The sequence below is a fragment of the Podarcis muralis genome, chromosome 17 (assembly GCF_964188315.1).
Source record: "Podarcis muralis chromosome 17, rPodMur119.hap1.1, whole genome shotgun sequence".
Taxonomy (NCBI): Eukaryota; Metazoa; Chordata; class Lepidosauria; order Squamata; family Lacertidae; genus Podarcis; species Podarcis muralis.
Window position 1 is genome coordinate 29433329 of NC_135671.1, and position 8074 is coordinate 29441402.

Here is an 8074-nt window from a genome sequence, read left to right on the forward strand (position 1 = left end):
CCCCCTCTTTCGACATCCTCCTAGTTTCATTAGCTTTACACCTCCTCAGTATGGTGGCAGTCAGTGTTCTTTTGAGAACAGATTTTACTCAAGAAGAGTCAATCTGGCCCTAAGCATATGTAGCAATATACCTTGCATTGACTTAATTGGTTGATTTAAAACTGAAATTCGAGTCTTGACTAAAATCTCATATTGTTATGAACACAGGTTGTATTCCAGCAGCATCCTTGCACAAGCAGAATAGACCTCTGCCAGCACAACAGTACTTCCCCTTCCACCCTCCCATATCTGCTCCAGATTTGTACAATGTTGGATTATAATGACCATGTCTGTTTCATCAAACAAGGAAAGTTAAAATCCCTTCAAATTTCTAGATTCATTTATTTATTCATTTATACTATTTAATCCAGTAGAAATGGTAGAAGGCACATTACAGGAGCAAAAAATGATAACTGGACAGCACTTCAGATGATAAACATTAAACTGTTGCATCCTGAATGGTTTCAAAAGATTTTTTGAACCTTATAAAGTCCACCACATAGACTATTTATGCCAAATTTAATGTGACTAAGACGAATCATCTTTATTTAAAGTGGTTACCTTAAGGTTTCATAATGGTAGGGTGCCGTTTGATGCCTCTCCCTGACCTATAACAAGTGCTCTCAGGCTTGTATATTATACAATATTATTCTACTTTATTATACCTTTTTGAGTAGCACCTTGTATTTAACGAAACGCTAACATTTCCGGTAATTCAATCACATTGTTAATCCTTTTTGAAAATATATAACTTGACGACTTTTTTCCGAGGCTCAAGGTGACTTTTAGCCATCTTTAGCCGAGAGCCACATACCTTGTCAATCATTTCACTAGCTTCGCAAGTCATAGCCCACAAATACACTTACATTTACTATACGCAAACATACTCATGCAAAATATCTGATGCACACCGAGAGCTGTAGGAGGTGGTTAAGAGGAAGATTTTGTAAACTGCCTTGGGAATGCTGGTTGACCACTGATGGAGAGAATTTATCTCTTATTACTAATTATTGTATAACTGATTTGTTACCCAATACAAAATGTCTCTAGGCAACTAACATATACAATTTTAAAACCCATCGCATTTAACAAAAAGAGAATTATAAAAAACACACAGAAACCAACAATAAGCATGATGATCATATTCCCTCCAAAGCCTGTGAAAAATATAAATTTTGGAAAAAACCTCTAATTTACAAAAGCACCCCAACATGCAGAAAATTCCTACTCATCTTAGGTGACAAAGAAAGTAACTTTTTCTACCATAGGTTTGATGCATGTTCAGTCCAATGTAAGCTCAGCAAACTTTAAAATGTATGCATGCACAACCTGCATTGGCTTTTCACATGAATACATGTCAGTTATTCACTAGACTGTATTGACTTCACAAAATAGCAGTGTTCCAGAATTAAGTGTCCATGTGAATCCAAAGATATAGCAGATAGGATAATAATGTAAACTTTCTCTCATAATCATTGTCAAGTAAAAGATAATTTAAACACAGCAAAGTCTAGGAGAATATTCCTACTTTAGTGCTTGAGTATGCAGTTCTGCAAGCCAATTATACATTAGTTGGGTGGTGCTGGAACAATTAAGTATTAGTCTATCCTATGCTCCAATTTACAACAAATCTTTAGGATCAGGCTTTTAAGACTCCTACCTTTATTTATACCACATGGAAAAATCCATTTAAAATATTGTGAACATGAAGAGAGCACCAGTGCCTAAAATCCAAAGTTTTAATGAGGTTATAACACCAGATGAATTTAAATCCATCCTTAATCACACTTTTTCAGCTATGTACTCTAGGCTGCACGTATTTTTAAAAATACCAACTGTTCTTGTCAGGACCGGCTAGCATAACATCTGCTATTCTGCTGGATAAGTCATTAGGAATGTACAAAAGTATAATGAATATACAGGAACAATTTTTTAAAAGTAAGTAGAAAACAATGTGTTAAATAGTACTTGCAAAAGAAATGGGGGGGGGGCAATAACAGAATCAGCATAATCAAGCATTAAATGTTCACATAGTTTCTCAACAAGAAGGCCTAAAATGCCTACTAACATTCTTTTTCCTGCCCAAACGAGCAGCTCCCAAAAATCAAACTCACTTATGAGAGATCAGTAACCAATCTGCGGCCCAATGTACCTGTATGCATCATGGCAGTGGTACAGAGCTTCACACAGAGAGGGATTTTCCATTCTCGTCCATAAAGACAAAATACTACCCCCCTGATGTATGCAACTGCACACAGAGCATTTCTCACCCCTAGAACAGAATTTTAAATACTGCCACTCCCCAATTATGCTAAAGGGTTTCTTTACAGACACCATGATCATATCAAAAATGTACCTGCAACTTGCTGCCTTTCTAGATGCATGATCTCACAAATAGCACATTCACAATATAAACATTAACAAAGAAATAACAAGACTACAGCAAAATAAATTTAAGTTAGGCGTCTGGAGAAAAACATCAAAAACTATTCAGCGATGGAGTAAGACACTTGAACAGCTTAAACAATCCTCTTGGAGATTTCTAAGTTGGACATTTTTATTTTTGAAATGCTCAAAGTATAGTTTATCCTATTTCTTTTCAGAATAATAATCTAATGAATATTATTATTTAATCATAATTACTTATTTAAATTATAAAAGTGATTTTAAGTGGCTTACACAAGGGCTGTCGCATTCCTGCAATGAATGTATGACTTGTCTCTTAAATTATTCAGAAGTGACTGTCCCATAAAAACCAGACCCCACTTATTTTGTCCTATTGCAGATGTCCCATGGTGCATTCCCATCCCACAGTTGTTTTATGGCTCTTTCTTCCACACCACAGTACAGGTCTACATGCTGCAGGAACTTATCTCCATTAGGCTTCCAGGAGCAGGAGCAAGTGAAAACAGTACAGGAAGCCAGGAGAAAGGTCTTCCACTTTCACTGGCCCAACAGATACTACTAACTGGACTCCACAACTCAGCACTCCTAGCTACTGCCACTGGGCCTGAAGGCAGCTGAAGTCCAATAACGGCAGAGCTACAAGTCCACCACCCCTACAGTAGTAGCTTCCTTCTTGTAGATGGTGACAACCAAGACCCAAATCATAATTACAATGTGTATTGGAGTAGCTATTTTGTATCCTGTGGAAGGGGACTGTATCACTTCCAGCAGGCTCCAGCACAGGTGAAGAGCTAAGAAGAAGCTGACAAGATATGGGAAGATCAATGACCTTGGCCTACACAAAGGAGAAGCAACTTTTTGCTTCTGCTGCTGCAGCACACACACACACGCACACGCACACACACACCTTCCACCCAAGTGAAGTCCTAACCAGCAGTTGCAGAGCTGAGGTTTGAGGGAAACGTTGAGTATTCCTTACATGGGAAGAGCAATCACTCTCTGAGTAAGCAAGATTCAACTGTTTTCCCCCAAGGTTTGAAGTTACAGCTGGTGACCCATATGGATGCAGTGGTTCCTCTTTAGTGTGAGGCACTTCCGTAAACTATCCACTTTCTGTCAGCCTTCTCCATTCAAGCTGAACCAAGGGAAAGTGATGCTGCTCCCCTCCACAGAATTCCACAGCAAGCCAAGGATTACTTGAATACAGTGTTAACTGTATGCGCAAATCAGGTGCTACACGATGCTAAAGAAAGGGCAATAACTGTTTGCATGTCAGATGTATACACACGATAAAGAGTACAAAAGAGAGGGAATGTACTTGTGTGCATGTATGTATAATATATATGTAAGAGGGGGTAGGGGATATGCCTACATGTGAGGCTATACAAATGCACCCTTATGTGCAATTCCTAGTAACTGAACATTGGCTATGCAGCCCCAGAAGAGATTCTCCCCAGCCACTCTGGGAGGCTTCCAACAAAATATTAAAATACAGTGGTCTGTTAAACATTAAAAGCTTCCCTAAACAGGGCTGTTTTCAGATGTCTTCTAAAAGTCTGGTAGTTGTTCCTCTCTTTGACATCTGGTGGGAGGGCGTTCCACAGGGCGGGTGCCACTACCGAGAAGGCCCTCTGCCTGGTTCCCTGTAACTTGGCTTCTCGCAGTAAGGGAACCACCAGAAGGCCCTCAGCGCTGGACCTCAGTGTCCAGGCTGAACGATGGGGGTGCTGACACTCCTTCATTTTCAGTTCTACTTAATAATATGTAGACATCCATATCACAACCATGTAGTATACAAACACAGCAGCAAATAAAAACATGGATCTTTGCTATAATAGTGGGTAAACATTACACTTCTCTTGGAAAGGGGGGTATTTATACCCTCAAATAGGTGCAAGCATCAGATAAGCAAGGAAACGTAGGTCATTGGTGGGAGTACTAAATTTGGTTGGAAGCTGCAGCTCTCGTTACTTAGGAAATTGGAATAAGAACAAAAACATGGATTTAATGTATGTTCAGATGTTTGTCTTTTGAACTATCATCTCATGAAATGCCCTTAGCTCTTGGGATAGGATAGAACAAAAACTGTACACAGTATCTCAAGAAGCACAGGAAGAACAAAAACTAATTTGTTTTATAAATACACAAGATAAATAAATTAAAATTGATACACATTCAGGGGTATGCTGGTCATGGGGGGGGTGTCAAGGAAGAAGGTTCCCTTTTTAAAAAATCATAGGAGGAAAGGGCATTTCTGATTCACATTGCCATAAATTTGAGTCTTGAGCAAGCAAACAAATCTACTCTGCCTCCTAGGGATCAACTCAGTAAGTATCAGAGCACCAATTCTGGTATCTTATACCTAGCAGTGATACCACAGAAATTATATATGGCTAAGAGTAATTTAGCAACATTTGTGAACTGAAGTATCAGTAACGAGAATGGCTACTGAACCTGTCATTAGAAGACACAAATATTCCATTCCCTCCCCCTCCCCCCAAAAAACAAACCTTATCTGATTAGTTGGGGGATTGTAGTGGGTGGGGAAAGGGTTCCCTCCTTGAACTATCAGATCATAAGGTATCTTACTAAACTTTCAAGACTAGACAAATATCCTACCCTATTGCTTTCTGCCTTTGGAAGACTAATCTAGGCTGATCAAGGACTGCACTGTTGTATTAAATGTGCTAGAGAGAAGACAATCATCAGATCTGTTTCCTAGCTATAAACATCTAAAATAAGACAACAGGTGGATGCAACCAATAGGAGGAATGAAGAAAATCACTGTCACCCTGAAAGACTATAAACAGGTAAACTATATTCTGAAGTGGCTTTATCTTCTGCACAAACAAAATAATTGTATTCAATATTCACATGTTAATGTGTAATAGGAGAATGATGTATTGCTTCTCCTGTTCAATCTTCACTGAATTATCATGTACCTTTAGTATAGAAGGTGTAAGATATGTTTATGGAATAAAACTATGTGGCACACAAATCTCAATTCAGAAAATAGTCCCAGCTTTACCAAAGCATCAATTATCTAACCTAATCTGCTCTGCACTTGACAATTCAAGGAATAATAGACACTGCCACATTCTTCAGGGGTTGCTCTGTCAAATAAATCAATATCTTTCTGTTGGCACCGCTACAAACAACAACCAGTTCCATGCAGGTTTCACAAATGTGAGGAATAACAATTATTAACAATTAAATTAGGCTTCTTTATAAAGAATCAACAAAATTTACAGGACTCCAGTTAGGAAACATTAGCACCTCTCCAAAAATCATAATAATTAAAAGCAGTGAAGTAACCACACTTTTCATGTCATTAGTATCCATGCAGATCAATCCTATGCATGTTTACACAGAAGTAAGTCCTATTTAACTGAGTTAAATTGAGCATACACGCAGGTACAGACGCTTATAGTCTAAATAATACATTGACTCCAATGACTACTCATTGAAAGGTGATTTGGGGCTATATTAAAAGGGAGTGGGGTCAGGTGCAAAGTAACTGAACATCAACAAGCAGTCCCACTGAGGAAGAGGCATCACAAATGTTACCTTTTGTCCATAAAGAAAAAGTGATTACCATATGCTCTAAGTACTAATCTGCAGATCTTAACTAACAACAAGAAAATGATTAAATACACAGATATTTCAAGTTCAGAAGATTCATAATTCTTTTATGGTTGATCAGTTTCAGAATTTGGGGAAATTAAAAAGTAGCAAGTAAAAACAGTAAGATACCACTAAAAACTACATTAATTAATTAATAAAATTTCTGGGTACATGTTTTCTCCCCTCTTTAATTCATGCCCATGTTTAATAAGTCTCATAAATAAAATGAAATTTAATTTCTTTACATGAGTGCCCTCTAATCCCAAAGCACCAGTTAATAAAACATAAAATGCAGATTCTCTACCAGCCACAGGCACACTCCAGGTGGGCAAGCTACAGTATAGCCAAGTTACGCACAGGCAGTCAATTTGGATTAAAACTCGAGCATGCAAAAACTGAATTTCTGCAAGATTTCTCCCACTAAACCTGTGTTTATGTAGCGAGGTGCTTAACGCAGGAGAGTGATTTGCAGCACAAGGAGGGTTGTTTGCATGCGAATGACCAAGACACAGGAGCAACCTGCTCCCCCCAAAGCCCAGAAGAGGTTAAAGAGGCAGCGAGGGGAGGAGGAGGATCAGGAGAGAAAAGTTCACCCACAGCCTCGCAACCCCAACGGGAGCCCGAGGCCCACACGCGAGTTCCCAGAAAGAGAGAGAGGGATTCGGGCTGCTGAATCCGAAGCGAGAGCGCAGCGAGACCCGGAGGGAGATGCGGACCGCCCGCCGCTGCACCTGACTCCCCCCGCGACACCACCATCGCAGCAGCTCCCGAGGATCTCGGCAGGGCAAACAGCAGGCAAGTACCAAAAGGGGTTATTTCTGCATTGCCGCCAATGATGATTATTATTTGCAAACCCCACGCAGAGTTGTTTAGTTTGTGACCTTACTCCCCCACCCAAAAAAAAAACCCCACACCAAACCGGCAGGTCGAAGCAAACAAAAAGCTCTGACCCCCCCCCCCCGGCGCCCCCTCCCTTCCCCCCTCCAAACTCCTCAGCGGGGGGAGGGGGCGCCGCCGCGAGGAGGACGCCAAGCAGGCCGGGCGGAGGGGGGGGGCGCCGCGGGGATTTCTCTTCCACGCGCGCGTCGCTCTCGCGGGGCAGCCGGCCTTCGCTCCCCCCCCCTCCCCGGGCAGAGCCAGGCCGGGAAAGGGAGGGGGCGAGGGAGGGGGGGCGCGAGCGGCATATTCACCTGGGCTGAGGGGGGCTGCCGGGGCGCCGCCGCTGCTGTGGCCGCTGGCTGTGGTGGTGGTGGCGGTGGTGGTGGGCGAGGCTGAGGCGCCGCGGGGCGAGGAGGAGGAGGAGGAGGACGGGGGTGAGGAGGAGCCGCGGCGGGAGGAGGAGGAGGCGGCGGCGGCGGCGGCGGAGTCGGAGCGGAGCCGTTGTTGTTGGTGGGTAACAGTCGCCAGGACTACGGTGACTATGGCGCCTGGCTCTCAAGGCAACCGTTGCTATAACTCACAAAAGGGAGAGAGACACAGAGAGGGAGGAGACCAGCAGGCGCCGGCCCAGCCTCGCGCGCCGGAAGGGGCGGCGCCAAGACCTTGACGGACAGCCCGCCGCCCACTCCCGGGCCAGAGACGCGCGCGAGTAGGGGGGGAAGGAGGGGGCTCGGCCGGCGCATCACCGCGCATGCGCGAGTCAGCACCCGACGGGAGATCGTTGGCCCGCGCGGCGCTTGGCGCGCTCGGTCCGCCCGGCTGCCTTCTCCTCAGCGCGCGCGGGCGCCCCACACTCTTTTCCCCCTCCCTCTCCGAGCGCGCGAGCAGGGAGGGGCACGCGAGGCGCCTCGCTCCCGCCCGCGTGGGGGAAACCTGGCCGTCGTCACTTCCGGCCCAGGGGGGCTCGGGAGGAGGCAGAGCGAGGCCAGGGCGGCGGCGGGGCCCGGATGTGCGGCGGCTGAGGCGGGAGGCGCCTGGCCAGCAGGAGGAGGAGAAGCGCCAAGTTCGCGCCTCGCCGCTCCGTCCGCGCGCGCTCTCTCGGGGACGGGGGGGGGGGGGAGGACGG

The 8074-nt window shown here is 44.2% G+C and overlaps 1 protein-coding gene across 5 annotated transcripts in view; it reads right to left on the bottom strand.

Moving 5' to 3' along the window:
- RFX3 (regulatory factor X3) overlaps positions 1 to 7737 on the bottom strand; it is a 122045-nt gene extending 114308 nt beyond the window's left edge. For 2 of the 5 annotated variants that reach the window (XR_013391171.1, XM_077921548.1), the window contains exon 1: positions 7260 to 7732. The gene's annotated coding sequence lies outside the window, so the exon portion shown is untranslated. Of the gene's footprint in view, positions 1 to 7259 lie in introns of all 5 variants that reach the window. The other 3 variants (XM_077921550.1, XM_077921551.1, XM_077921549.1) reach the window with 3 other exon arrangements.
- Positions 7738 to 8074: the final 337 nt, after the last annotated feature.